Genomic DNA, 16,332 nt, shown 5'->3' on the forward strand with positions numbered 1-16,332 from the left:
TCACCAGTCATGTGTCTTGAACAGCCACTATCCAAGTATCATAGATTCTTTCTATTTCGCTGCACACATCAATATCAAATCAAGTTGATTTTGGTACCCATGTTTCCTTGGGTCCTTCCTTGTTAGCTTTATTTTTCTATTTCTTAGGTTTGATCTCATTTGACTTGGGGATATCAGATTCATCCTTAGTCATTTGAGTTGGACCTTTGAAACCATTCATTACAGCATAATTATCATGCATATTTTGATTAACAGGAAATGGCATGCTACTAGTAAACATGTTATTCCAGTAAGGCATGCTAAATGGCATTTGTGGCATACTAAATGCAGCATAATAAGGATTAGGTGCAAATGGCATATTAGCAAACTGTGCATTCATATTCTGTGTAGACATAGCATTCATAGGAATAGAAGGCATGGCATTTATGTTGGGAAAATGAGGTGGCACAGATATGGAAGTAGGCATGGCAGTTTTGCAATTAACAGACAAATGATTTACACTACCACACTTGACATAGATTTTTCTAGGAGCATATATATCAGGCGTGTAGTTGTTATACTTGTTAATTCCTACTTTACCATTTCTATTATTTTTCTTTTTAGCCTCTGTTTTAACCTCAATATTTTCCAGTCTGTCACTCAATTGCTTAACAGTCATATGACCAACATTAGCCTTTTTCTCCTTCTTCACTTGACTGGATTCCCCTGGAATAAAATTCTTGGAAACTGATCCATATTTCTCATTTAACTTGGCAAGTTTGGCTTTACTCACAGGTTTGCTCACAGTCGACGGATGAGGATTTATATCACTCGAAGGATAACCCTTTTTGTTATCCGATGGATCACCCTCATCATCCGTCGAGTCTACATCTGTTAGTAATCCTTCAACCAAATTGGATTCCAGCTTCTCCTTATTCTTCTTCCAGGCTGCATCACAAAAGGACTCAATACCTTGAACTTTGGTGATTTGAGCATGAACATCTCTAGATGTTTTCTATGCCTTAATCACCTCATATTCTCGTTCAAGCTGCTTCTTCAAGATCTCTTCTATCTTCAAGGACTCAGTTAATTCATCATTAGCAATTTTACACTCAATTCTTAATTTTTCAAATTCAATGAACTGAGACTCTAGCATATTATTCCTCTCACTTAAAAAACAAATTGTTTTCTTTGATTTTAGCATTTTCCTTAGTAAGAGACTTAAGTGTAACACGCAAATGATATAATTCTGTAGACATGTCATTTATTGCATCATTACACTCAACTTTAGATAAATGTGCAAGGTTAGTGGTGATTAACTGATTACTTGAAGAATTTGTCTCTGTTTCATCAGACTTGGCCATTAGGGCTAGATTGACATAGCTAACATCCTCATCCTCATCCAGACCATCTGCTGCCCAGTCATTTTCTTATGTAATGAAAGCCCTTTTTTTTTGTTTGAGTAACTCAAAGTATTTTTGTTTATAATCCACAGGCTCAAACTTCTTTTTGCTGGAATCTGACTTTCTACACTCACTGGCAAAGTGCCCTGCTAAGCCATATTTGAAACATTTAAATTTTGATTTATCCACCATGTTTTTATTTGGCTTAGTTGCTCCAAAGTTCTTCTTGAACTTGAGCTTGGAAAATCTTCTGGAAAGAAATACAAGATGTTCATCAATATCCTCCATATCATCTTGGCTCAAAGAATCTTCATTTTCTGCTACCAGCCCCCTGCCCTTGTTTTCACAGACCTTTGAAGTTGATTCAACAACTTACATCTTCATCTTCTTCTCTTTCTCTAACTCAGCAACTAGTGCAATGGATCCTCATTTCTTCTTTCCTCTCGTCATCCTCTCATCTTGCTCTATTTCAAGCTCATAAGTTTTCAGGATGCCATACAGTCTCTCCAAAGTAAACTCCTTGTAATCTTGAGAGTTTCTCAATGAGACTGTCATAGGTTTCCATTCCTTTGGAAGAGATCTAAGGAACTTAAGATTGAAGTCTTTTGTCTGATAGACCCTTTCATGAAACTTCAGAGCATTTAGTAGTTTTTGAAATCTCACTATCTTCACTATGAAAGTGCTCATATTGCTGAATTAGCAGCTGCATCTTATTTTCCCCAATTTGTTCAGTGCCATCACAGATAATATGTATTGTATCCCAAACTTCCTTGGAAGTTTTGCAATTGATGATGTTGTCAAACATGTCACCATCAACTCCATTGAACAGAATATTCATGGCCTTCTTATCCTTCCTGACTTGTTCAATATCAGGATCTGATCATTCATGCCTTGGCTTGGGAACTGATGGCTCATTTCCAGTTGCAGCTCTCATTGGTACATGAGGGCCTCTCTCTATGCAATCTACATAAGCCTCATCTTGAGAAAGTAAGTGAAGATGCATTTTTACCTTCCAGTGATGGTAATTATTTTTGTCCAGAAAATGAATCTTGACTTCTACATCCTTCTTGTTCATCTTGTTGTTTGTTGTGATCTTTAAACTCTTTGTTCTTCAAGAGCTTGCTCTGATACCAATTATTAGTCCTTAATAATGCAACAAGAATTACAGAAGGGGGTTGAATGGAATTCTTGAACCTTTTTCAAAAATATAAAATGTTCTATCTTAATAATATATAAGTGTTTGATTTGCAAAGTGCGGAATAAGAAGTTAGTAAAATCAAAACAGAAGTAATTAAAAACATAAGTATTTAAAAACTTTCTGGTGGATTTGAATGTATCCACCAGAGATATATATTATATCAAGAGAACTCTATGTAGCAAGATTAGCTCACAGCTGCTTACAAATATGAACAACTAAGTTTACAGAGAAATGCTAAGGATGCAACTTACAATTGTTTCTCTGAGATAATGTTCTTAGTCTGGTTCTTGTTGTTCTATTTTCTACTTCTTGGTTTATATATCACCAAGATTACAAAGTAATAAGACAAGATAATAAAACAAAACCTATCAAGTCTAATACTATGCTGCTTCATTACTCTATTCCAGCATCTTTGAATATCATCATAATAGCATGGAAATGGCAATGCTTCTTTGTTCTCTAAAACCCAGTTGAATAGGCTTCCGCATTCCTTTTGCATACACTCGACGCATGTGACTGTGTTGTCACTGTCAACAGATGTTTAAATTAATTATCCGTCGGGTACATGATCATCCGTCGGGTTGCCTTGTTGATCATCTGTCGAGTGGCATTATTGTTTATCCGTCGGGTAGCTATCTGGCACTTGACTTCATTTCATTTATGCAGAATTACAAGACATCATCTATGTACAATTGATCAACCTATTCTGCATATCTAATTAAAGTCAACATGACTTGAGTGCTACTACAGAATCTAAATAAGGTGTATGCAGAAATGTGCTACAGACTCATTGTTACACAAGCTACTCACTCGATGGATAATTAATCATCATCCGTCTGGACTATATTGAGTCATCTGTCGGGACTATATTCCTTATCCGTCGAGTGCTACATTTTTCACTGAGTAAAATCTACTAAGGTGTTTTGTTAATGAAATCATCAAGTTCACAACATATCCACACAAATTTGAAAACATCAACATTGATGGTGATTCTGATGGTGAAGTTGAAGTCAATGCATAACAGATGTTGAATGAAGAGATTACTGAATAGGAAAATCATGGGAATGGAAGCTCATCTCAAACACCTGAATTTGATAGCACAAACTCAGGGGGAGAAAGAGAAGACGGATCTAGAAATCATATCAATAATGAAGAGAAAGATGAAGGCACAAGTCAACAAACTCATACAAGGAAGTGGGATAGAAGTCACACTAGAGAAGCAATTATTGGTGATCCTACTGTAGATGTGAGGACTAGAAGTACAACTGCTAATGAGTGCCTACATGCATGCTTTCTGTCTCAGATAGAACCCAAGAAAACTGAAGAAGTTCTAATGGATCCTTATTGGATATCTGATATTCAAGAGGAGCTTAATCAGTTTGAAAGGAATAAAGTTTGGGAGTTAGTTCCTGCACCAAAGAATAGAAGCATTATTGGAACAAATGGGTGTTCAGGAACAAGATGGATGAAAATGGTATAGTTACCAGAAATAAAGCAAGATTGGTTGTAAAAGGCTACTCACAAGAAAAAGGAATTAATTATGATGAAACTTTTGCTCCAGTTGTAAGACTTGAAGCAATAAGGATTTTCCTAGCATTTGCTGCACATTCAAATTTTAAAGTGTATCAAATGGATGTTAAGAGTGCCTTCCTGAATGGTGAGCTAGAAGAAGAAGTTTATGTTTAACAGCCACCTGCCTTTGAAGATCCAGAATTTCCAAATTTTGTGTACAAGTTACTCAAGGCTCTATATGGACTAAAGCAGGCACCTAGAACTTGGTATGATACATTGTCAGAATTCCTACTGAAGCATGGTTTTACTAGAGGTACTATAGACAAGACTCTCTTCGACAAGAAATATGGGGAAGATATGATCCTAGTTCAGATCTATGTGGATGATATCATCTTTGGTTCTATAAATGAAAAGCTTTGCCAATGATTTTCTAAGCTTATGCAGAGTGAATATGAAATGAGTGTGATGGGGGAATTAAGTTACTTTCTTGGACTACAAGTCAGTCAAAGAAGTGATGTGATCTTCATCAGCCAAACTAAGTATGTCAAGGACTTATTAAAAAAGTTTGGTATGATTGATTGTTCACCTGCTTCTACACCTATATCTACAGCAACAAAGTTGGATGAAGATAGAATGGGCAAAAGTGTAGATATTTCAAGATATAGAGGAATGATTGGATTATTACTTTATTTAACTGCAAGTAGACCAGACATCATGTTTGCAACATGTCAATGTGCAAGATTTCAAGCCAATTCAAAATAATCACATTTGATGGCTGTGAAGAGGATTTTCAGATATTTGAAGAGGACTCCAAACTTGGGATATGGTATCCTAAGGGAACTGGTTTTGAAGTTGTTTGCTACACAGATGTAGATTTTTCTAGATGCAGAGTTGACAGAAAGAGTACTAGTGGAAGCTGTCAATTTTTTGGTCAAAGACTTGTATCCTGGTATAGCAAGAAACAACAATATGTATCAACTTCTACAGCAGAGGCTGAATACATAGATGCACGAAGTTGTTGTTCTCAAGTGCTTTGGATTAGAAATCAGCTAATGTATTATGGCCTAGTGTTACACAAAATTCCTATCATGTGTGACAATACTAGTGCTATATCTATAGTGTCTTATCCAGTTAATCATTCTAGAACAATGCATATTGATGTAAGATACCATTTTATTAGAGAACATGCTACAAATGGTACCATTGAGCTCATTTTTGTTCCAACAGAAAAATAATTAGCTGACATTTTTACTAAACCTTTGGATGAAGCAACATTCACGAAACTTGTAGGTGAAATTGGAATGCTCAATTCTTCATCCTAAGGCAAGAACTCAGCTAATGTGTTACAGCAGATTAATTTCTAGTAAATCAAAATTAATTTGATTTAATTGAAAATTAACTAAAATATAAATTATAAATATTTCAGAAATCTCTGCATATTTATTTTTCAAAACAAAAATTTTAGATTGGAATTTTTCAAATTCTAAGTAAACTACTCAGATGTTAATTTACATTCTTAATATGTGAAATTTACACAAGGCAGAATTAAAGTGTTCAAAAGTATATAGAGAACTGAGTTCTCGATAAGTATAACTGACTTATTGACAAGTCATCTTAAGACTTCTCGAGTGAGTTCTCGATAAGCCAATTTACTGACTTCTCGAGTGACTTCTTGATAAGCTTTATTATGACTTATCGATAAGTCCTTGTAGAGTTCTCTAGTAGTGTTAATTCACAGAGTACCCTACAAGTATAATTTTTAGACTTCTCAATAACTCAGAACTGAAATAATTTAACTTAATAAATTAATTTGATAAAATACTTTTGGCAAATTTATTCTAATTTTATTTTGAACTTTTTCAAATAAAAGTTGAAATTAAATCAGTCCATTTTTGGACAAACTGGGTATTTAGTTGACATCTCGATAAGTCAATTTTTAGTTCTCTATAAGAGTAATTTAAAATGACTTCTTGATATGTTTTTCATCTCTCGAAATGACTTCTCGATAGACTAATTCCAAATGTCTATTTTTGAGTTCTCGATAAGTCATTTGCTTTTACTATAAATACCCAGATATCTCGATACATATACTTACTTACAACTTTCGAGATCTGAAGTGACCTAGCTCTCAATCCAAAACTTATTTCTCTCTCATTTTTCCTCCTTTCTCACAAATCTCTTTTACCCATTAAACTTCATACATATATCAATGACAGCCAATAATATTGCACCCTTCATCCCCAAGAAGACCAACTTTCTTGCATTTTTAGATGCCAATCAAGCTCCTGAAGCTTTCAAAAGCTTTGTCAAGTTCTTATCTGAAACATATTTTGTTGGAGCTCTCACAGCTAACCCAGTTCTATATCTGGATGTATTGGATGACTTCCGGAACTCAGCTGTGGCTAGGACAGTTTTTCATGAGGATCAATCTTCAAGCTTGGTTGTTAACTGTCAAATCAAAGGACAATAGCTGGAAATAACTGAAGCTGACATGAACTTGGTCTTGAACATTCCAACTGACAAGGTGGTGGGGATCCCAACTCAAGATGAACTCTATGAATTCATGGACTTTATCAACTATTCTGAGAAGATCAACTTGGCAAGCATGAACAAGAAGAACTTGAGGAGAGAATGGTCCTTCTTGTTTGACTCAGTAATAAGGGCCTTCATTTGCAGGATGTGAGGATTTGACAACATATCCAGTGTTGTCCAAAAGCTGGTCAACTCCATGGCTCACAACAAACAGATCAATGTAGGACACTACATATTGGAGGAGTTGAGCACCAGGCTGACAATTGTTAGGGAGAAAATACGCGCTAATATTCACGCAAGTATACGCGTTCGCAAGTAATATAGAATACTTTCTAGTTCGTTCCCACAGAGACTCAGACTAATTATTGTCTAATTAAACTCACGCACCAATGTATGATTACTTCTCAATGTTAAGACACTAACACTTAGAATTGTTGACTAAATATTAACTACAATTAATTACTTAATTTATCACTTAATTAACACTTCAAATAAACAATATTAAAACACTCATGAGATCACAACTTCATTACTACTTCCTTCAATAGTTATTGTTATTACCTTTAGCATGTGACAGTGATGATATTAATCGAATAACACGAAACTGATAAAAGCCAACTTTCATTGTACTAATACCATTCTACCAAGCATCCAAATTAAGATGGAAGTTGAATAGTCATCAATTATGTTGAGTTCCTATATGTCTACAGAAATTGACAACACAACGATTTAAGCACAAGTTATTCCTTTTGATTACACAGGGTGAATAAAACTGTTAGAGTTACCCACTAATCATGCACATCATACATGAACCTATGCTAGCATGGCAAGTTCTAAATCTCAAGATCCACCGTCGCTTCACAAGAGATTAACACCCTATCTTATATGTTCGCGACGCACATAAGACGAATACGCACAACCAATACAAGATATCATACAATCATCATACACTAAAGTATTAAACAATTAACTAAAGAATTCCATAGTAAATCCGTTGCAACCCCATGATCACGATTAGCCCATAATAGCACTCATCGTCACCATGGGTTCATATGAAATCATGATAAACAAACACAAGAAAATAATAACTAAACTAATTATATTAAATCAGAGTACGTCACAAGAGTAAATAGGTTCAAAGTAAGAAAACTAGCATCCAACGTTACAACAGAACAAGAATCACAAGAAAATATGCTTCATCTTCGTTGCTGTGTGCTAAAACGGTCTTCTTCCTTATCTCCTTCGCTCCTTGCTTAATACCACGATCCTCTCTCTTGAAAACGTCTCCAAATCTACTTATATAATAGTCCCATAAAACTCAGATTACATAGAAGTGGAAGCCAAACAGAAGTAGAAGTCCTAAAATAAATTATCTTTTTTCCCGACCCTGCGCGGCTGCTCAGCATAGCTGAGCGGGCGCTCAGCTTCCTGTGCTGCCGCTCAGCATTGCTGAGCAGGCGCTCAGGACCCTACTGGAAAAATCCTGAGTTTGCTCCGTTTCTTCGCCGTAATCTGCCCCTTCCTTTCCTCTCTCAATGGTGAACACATGTCAAGGCTTATTCTTGATGATTACTCCTCTGAAATGCAACTAATACCCTGAAATGCATAAAAACTAGAAAAACGCATCAAATACACAAACTACTTGATTTCAAGGCACCAATTTAAGCCATTTTAAGATGTTCTAAGTGGTATAAAATGCCACTTATCACACCCCCAAACTTAAATCGATGCTTGTCCTCAAGCGTCACAGACTCAAAAACAAATAAAATATGCATGAATGCAATCTATATGAAAATGCAGCCATCCCCCTTACTACGAACAAACCAACCAAATTGCAACATCTCAACAAATGCAGTTAGCTGACTAAAGATCAATAAACTCATGCAAACGAACATTCAGCCAGAAATGTGGTGTGTGCAGATGCTTAACAGATATGCTTCGGAACTAGACCAATTATTATGACTCAATTATGATCAAGGCAATCACATGATTATACAAAGAATAAAAATTCTAGGCACAAAGCGACATATAACACTACAAGAATTTTGGAGCTTATTACGGAATCATGCTTTTTATTTACGACAACAATGCTTATTTAACCGTACAATGAGTGAGGTCCACAAAAGACTTATACAATGGTATCCATGTAACGAGCGTTAGGTTAGCGGATCCCAGACTCTAAAAGCCTTAGGTCACTAGGCACAAAGTCCCCTAAGAACTTAATAACTCGAATACCAAAGAGCCCACTCGTGATCAATTATGCATAAACACCAGAAAAAAATTTCTTTTCTCTTTTTTTTTTTTAAAAAAAATTTCTGAGCAAGTGCGTTTCGCTCCATCTTGCTCAACCCTAGACTACTCGCATAACATGCGAGCCGGCTACTAGCCATTTGACGCCTAGCCACAACTAGCAACAAATTCCATTTTTACTCCATATTTTTTTTTCTTTTTCATGCCTTTATCACTAAGAACCTTTTATCGAATTCTAAGCATAATAAATAGATTAACCTCGAAAACAATCATATCATAACAACAATCTAGCCCTTAAGCATTCTCTAAGACTTAGTGAAACTACAAGTGCTTCTAGCATGCATATCAACCTACATGACTCAATATCACTTTAATGCTATCACTACACTCGCATCAATATCACAATTCAGTCGATAAATCATCGCAAAAGGGATCATGGTATATGCATGAGCTACATGACATGATAAACAAATAAAGCTATAAAATAAAAAAAAACTATATGGCAAAAATTATGCAACTATATGAACTAAACTATTATGAATATGCAGCTATATGACACATACAAAATATTCCTTAACTACCACCCCCAAACTTAAAATCTTCACTGTCCCCAGTGAAGGTAGTAGAAAGGAACACAGGGTATACCTACTCGGAGTCATCATCATCATCACCCTCAGTGGGTGGAGTATCAGGCGGCGGGTATGCAGAGTCCTCACCAAAAACTGGCCACTGGATATCAGCTCCAAGGCCCCGAAAAGCAGTCCCTAACGCAAGGGTGAGCTCTTGAGCAAACCTGTTCTGCGTCTCGTACATGGCATCCATCCGCCGTGAAAGCCTCCTATACTGGGTATCAGCCATCCCAGCACCCTCCTGAGCTCTCGAAGAACCAGCCTCATCACGCCTAGGCTTAGCCATAGTAGCACCTCGTGCTGGACGCCCTCCTGGAAGACGACAACCCAGCCCATGCTCCTCGGGCTCACCACCGGTCCACTCCTGCATCCCATTCAGAGTCCCAAAATCAATCAGAACGGCCGGCCACTGCAACTGCTCATGAGCCGGCCAGTTCACTCCTACTGCTCGGCAAAGCTTTGTAACCGTGGATGCATAAGGGATGTTCATATGCTTAGCTCCCCTCAAAAACTTCAGAATTCCTTGGTAGATAAACTCATCAAGGTCCACATAGTACTCCTCATTGAGAATTCCCCACAATAACTGTGCTCTCTCAACTGTGACCTCGTGTGCATGTGAAGAAGGAAAAATATTAGCACAAATAAATGCATTCCATGCACGGGCATACCTGTTCATAGCGATCGCCGGGAAGCGACGATACTTATTAGTGCCGGTCTTGAGGTCCAAACTGTGCCCGGCCTACAGAGAGTAGCACAAATCAAATCCAAGTCAAAATCCTCAGCAGTCTTCTCATTCCAGTTCTCCTCCTCGGGCTTCCTCTCTCGCTACCCAATCACACGGCGAATCGCCGCTGGGTGATAATCAACCGTCAGCCCTCGGACCACAGAAAACCCATTCTTTTCGGCCTTCGTGTTCACATAGAACTCACGAACCACACTCATCGGCACTGCTTCGGGCGACTCACAAAAAGCTATCCACCCCTTCTCTGCAATCATGGGTAGCAACTCACCATCCCTCCCCGATGGTAAAAACCCTCTCTCCTTCAGAATCGGCTTCCCCAAAAGCCTAGTGTACTCCTCCTCCGCAGCTCTGTCATTCAACCGAGGCCTTGCAGCAGTACCCCTCGATGAATCAGCAGTAGGGACTGTGCTGCTGCTATCAATAGTTCGTGCTCTCTTGGGTGCCATTGAATCTTGAATAAAAGTGTTTAAGAACTGAGTTTTTGTGTTTGAGAGAGAGTTTAAGTGTAGAAAGTTTGTGGGAGATATGTAGGATAGGTGTATGTATATATAGGGTGTGGATTAGGTTAAATTAGATTAGGAGTGGGGTTGAGGGATAAAAATCATGGAGTAATAGGAAAAGAGTTCGTGGGTTTATGGGTTGTGTTGGGTTTTTTTAATTTTCTGAATTTTTTTTTGTATTTTATGAACTATAAAAAAAAATCTGGCAGCCGACCCCTGAGCGGTCGCTCAGCAGAGCTGAGCGGACGCTCAGGGGGTCACTGGAAAAAAAAAATTCAGTCCCGATTTTCTGATTTTTTTGTGTTTTTGGATAGGTTATTAACTTCTAAGGGTTCCTGTAACAACAAATCATGGGTTGCCTCCCACGCAGCACTTCTTTTTCGTCATTAGCTTGACGTTGCGTACCTTTCTCAAGTAGTCAATAAAATGGCACTAACCACTTCTCGGTTTGCCATGTCCCCATAGTAGTGCTTCAAACGCTGACCATTAACCTTGAATGCTTGGTCCGGATCATTCTCAAAAATTTCCACCGCTCCATGTGGAAACACAGTTTTGACAATAAAAGGTCCAGACCACCTCGATTTCAACTTCCCAGGAAAAAGTCGAAGACGAGAGTTGAATAAGAGAACTTGTTGCCCCAGCACGAATAACTTAGGATGTAGCTTCCTATCGTGCCACCTCTTCACCTTTTCCTTGTACATTTTGTTATTCTCGTATGCTTGAAGTCGGAATTCATCAAGTTCATTAAGCTGAAGCATTCTTTTCTTACCAGCTGCATCTAAGTCCAGGTTCAACTTTTTCAACGCCCAGTAGGCCTTATGCTCAAGCTCCGCAGGTAAATGACATCCCTTACCGTACACCAACTGAAATGGGGACATACCAAGTGGAGTTTTGTATGATGTTCTGTAAGCCCAAACAGCTTCATCGAGCTTTAAAGACCAACCCTTCCTTGACGGACAAACAACCTTCTCTAGAATGCGCTTGATCTCTCTGTTAGACACTTCCGCTTGACCATTTGTTTGCGGATGATAGGCAGTAGCAACTCGATGATTTACATTATAACGCTGCATCATAGAAGTGGACTTACGGTTGCAGAAATGCGACCCTTCATCACTTATGATTACCCGAGGTGTTCCAAACCTTGTGAAAATCTGCTTATGAAGAAAATTCAGCACTGCCTTTGCATCATTTGTCGGTAAAGCTTTGACTTCTACCCATTTTGAGACATAATCGACTGCCACCAAGATGTACTGATTATTGCAGGACGAGACAAAAGGCCCCATGAAATCGATTCCCCAAACATCAAAGACCTCGAATTCAAGCATCACATTTAACGGCATCTCATCCTTTCTCGTCAAATTTCCCACTCTTTGGCAACGATCACACCTTAAAACAAACTGATGAGTATCCTTAAACAAAGTAGGCCAGAAAAAACCTGCTTGCAGAATACGAGCTGCCGTCTTCTCACCACCATATTGTCCACCATAAACTGTGGAGTGGCAGTCTCGTAATATCCCCTCCGTCTTACAGAACGGGATACATCTCCTGATGATCTGGTCAGCTCCCTGTCTAAACAAATATGGTTCATCCCACATATACCACTTCACATCATGCAGAAACTTCTTCTTTTGAGCGGAGGTCAAATTAGGAGGCATTATATTGCTAACAAGATAGTTTACAATATCTGCAAACCATGGCTCTTCCTCCTGAACTGCGAATAAATACTCATCCGGAAAAGATTCATTGATTAATGTCCTATCTTGTGAAGTAGACTCGGGATTCTCCAACCTAGAGAGATGGTCAGCTACTTGATTCTCATTACCTTTTCGATCCTTGATTTCTAACTCAAATTCCTGAAGTGAGAGCACCCAACGAATGAGTCTCGGCTTCGAATCCTTCTTGGAAACCAAATAGCGAATGGCCGCATGATCAGTGAATACTGTTACTTTAGTCCCAAGCAGATAAGATCGAAATTTCTCGAAACCAAAGACTATAGCCAAGAGCACCTTCTCCGTAGTGGTGTAGTTCATTTGGGCCCCATTTAAGGTCTTACTCGCATAGTAGACCACATGAAAGAGATTATTCTTGCGCTGTCCCAGAACTGCACCTACCGCATAATCACTCGCATCACACATCATCTCAAACGGCTCTGTCCAATCTGGTGCTGTAATAACTGGTGCAGTGATCAAACTCTTCTTGAGAGTCTCGAATGCCGCCAAACATTCATCAACAAATTTGAAAGGCACATCTTTCTCAAGCAAATTGCACAACAACTTAGATATCTTCGAAAAGTCCTTGATGAATCGCCGATAAAAACCCACATGACCAAGAAAACTACGGATTCCCTTCACAGAATTAGGTGGTGGAAGATTTTCAATGACTCCCACCTTGGCCTTGTCCACCTCTAGACCCTTGCTAGAGACCTTATGCCCAAGAATAATGCCTTCACGCACCATAAAATGACATTTCTCCCAATTGAGCACCAAATTAGTTTGCACACACCTTTTGAGTACGGCGCAAAGATTATTCAAACATTCATCATACGAATGTCCAAAGACGGAGAAGTCGTCCATGAACACCTCGACATTATTTCCAATCATGTCAGAGAATATAGCCATCATACATCTCTGAAAAGTGGCCGGGGCGCCACATAACCCAAATAAAACTCTGCGAAAAGCAAACGTGCCAAATGGACAAGTGAAGGTAGTCTTTTCCTGATCCTCTGGTGCCATACAAATCTGATTATACCCTGAATAGCCATCCCGAAGACAATAATACTCATGACCAGCCAACCTGTCAAGCATCTGATCAATGAATGGAAGAGGGAAGTGATCCTTCCTCGTGGCTTTGTTCAACTTTCGATAATCCATGCATACTCTCCATCCTGTAACTGTTCGAGTGGGGATGAGCTCATTCTTCTCATTTGCCACCACAGTGATACCTCCTTTCTTAGGTACACATTGTACGGGGCTCACCCACGAACTGTCAGAAATAGGATAAATGATGTCTGCATCTAGCCATTTCAGAATTTCTTTCTTCACCACCTCCTTCATGATAGGATTAAGTCTGCGCTGTTGTTCAACAGTCGGTTTACTACCTTCCTCTAGCAGAATTTTATGCATACAATATGAAGGGCTGATCCCCTTGATGTCTGCTATGGTCCATCCAATAGATGATTTGAATTCTCTCAAAATCCTTAAGAGCTTGTCTTCCTCACTACTTGAAAGGTCAGATGCAATAATAACAGGTAAAGTAGATGCATCACCTAAAAAGCATACCTCAAGTGTTCAGGTAATGGCTTGAGCTCCAAGGTAGGTGCTTCCTCTATTGATGGTTTGAGCTTTCCTTCAGCATTCTTGAGGTCAGAAGTACCAAGAGATTCAAACGGCATGTCCAGCTTTCGCTTCCAGGGAGAAGCATTCAGATATTGTAATTTCTCATTGCCATCTTCATCATCACTGTCAAAATCCCCCACTAAGGCCTTTTCCAATGCATCAGACATTAACATGTGATCGAGTTCCGAAGTAACCGCAGAATCAATCACATCCACTTTTAAGCACTCCTCATCTTCTGTAGGGAATTTCATTGCCTTGAATACGTTGAAGGTCACATCCTGATCTTGTACCTGCATAGTAAGTTCACCTTTCTGCACATCTATCAAGGTACGGCCAGTAGCCAAGAAAGGTCTTCCCAAGATTATGGGAATCTTCTTATCTTCCTCAAAATCCAGAATAACAAAATATGCAGGAAAGAAGAGCTTATCCATCTTGACTAGCACATCCTCGACTATGCCCCTTGGGTAAGTAATAGAATGATCAGCCAATTGTAGAGACATGTATGTGGGTTTTGGATCAGGCAAATCCAACTTTTTAAAGATCGACAACGGCATTAGATTGATGCTTGCTCCCAAATCACAAAGGCACTTGTCAAAAGTCAACTTGCCAATGGTGCAAGGAATGGTGAAGCTACCTGGATCTTTTAGCTTTGGAGGTAACTTTTGCTGTAGAACAGCGCTGCATTCTTCCGTGAGAGCAACGGTCTCAAGGTCATCCAGTTTCACCTTCCTTGAAAGAATACTCTTCATAAACTTAGCATAACTAGGCATTTGCTCCAGAGCCTCAGCGAAAGGTATATTGATGTGAAGTTTCTTGAACACCTCCAGAAACTTACCGAACTGTCTATCCAGCTTTTGTTGCTGCAATCTCTTAGGAAAAGGTGGTGGAGGATAGAGCTATTTCTCCCCTGTATTACCCTCAGGAAGAGTGTGTTCAACAGTAGTCTTCCTTGGTTCCACCGCTTTCTCCTTTTGCTTAGCTTCTTCATCTCTAACTTCAGCTTCTCCTTCTTTTGCCTTTTCAGCATCAGCAACTTTTCCAGACCTTAAGGTAATAGCCTTGACTTGCTCTTTAGCTTCCTTCCTGGTACTTCCATGTCACTGGGAAGAGTGCCAGCTTGACGATTGAGCACTGCATTGGCTATTTGACCTATTTGGTTTTCCAAGGTCTTGATAGAAATCGCCTGACTTTTGCATAACAGCTTAAGTTCCTCAAAATCAGCACTAGTAGGTGTAGTTGCACTTCCCTGTTGAGGATATGATTGCCTTTGAGCATACTGTTGTGTTTGCTGGAATCCAGGTGGATTAAACTGTTTACTCACACCTTGCTGATATGGTGGCTGAATAGCATTCTGATTATTACCCCAGCTGAAATTTGGATGATTTCTGTTATTAGGATGATAAGTAGCTGGCACAGGCTACTGTTGTCGCTGATAATTATTCACATACTGAACAGATTCATTGACAAGAGAACACTGATCCGTAGCATGAGAACCTGCACAAAGCTCACAAACCATAGCTATTTGATTAACTCCATATGTAGCCAGAGAATCAACCTTCATTGACAGCGCTTGAAGCTGTGCTGCAATAGCGGTGGCTGCATCGACTTCCAGAATACCTGCTACCTTCCCAGGCATCATCCTCTGAGTTGGGTTTTGATGCTCATTTGCAGCCATAGTCTCGATAAGATTATAAGCCTTAGTATAACTTTTAGCCCATAAGACGCCTCCAGCTGCTGCATCGAGCATGGGCCTAGATTGGGCCCCCAAACCATTATAGAAACCAGTGATCACCATCCAATCAGGCATTCCATGATGTGGACACTTTCTCAACATTTCCTTGTAGCGTTCCCAAGCTTCGCACATAGATTCTGTAGGTTGCTGCGCAAACTGAGTAAGAGCACTCCTCATAGCAGCAGTCTTTGCCATCGGATAAAACTTCACCAGAAATTTTTGTGCAAGATCTTGCCAAGTAGTGATGGACCCAGCTGGTTCAGAATGTAACCAATCCTTAGCTTTGTCCCTCAGTGAGAATGGGAAAAGCCTCAGCTTGATAGCCTCATCAGTCACGCCATTATACTTAAAAGTGCTGCAGATCTCGACAAAATTCCTTATGTGCATGTTGGGGTCTGCAGTCGCAGCCCCTCCAAAAGAAACAGAATTCTGCACCATCTGAATAGTGCCCGGCTTGATTTCAAAGGTGTTAGCTTGAATAGCCGGATGAAGAATGCTTGACTGAATGTCATCAATTTTA

The 16,332-nt window shown here is 39.2% G+C and overlaps 1 non-coding gene across 1 annotated transcript; it reads left to right on the forward strand.

Moving 5' to 3' along the window:
* Positions 1 to 15,885: 15,885 nt before the first annotated feature.
* Positions 15,886 to 15,992, forward strand: LOC141722259 (small nucleolar RNA R71). Its single transcript, XR_012575279.1, has one exon. It is a non-coding gene; the product is annotated as a small nucleolar RNA R71 (small nucleolar RNA).
* Positions 15,993 to 16,332: the final 340 nt, after the last annotated feature.

Source organism: Apium graveolens, chromosome 4, assembly GCF_009905375.1.
Source record: "Apium graveolens cultivar Ventura chromosome 4, ASM990537v1, whole genome shotgun sequence".
NCBI classification, from domain to species: domain Eukaryota; kingdom Viridiplantae; phylum Streptophyta; class Magnoliopsida; order Apiales; family Apiaceae; genus Apium; species Apium graveolens.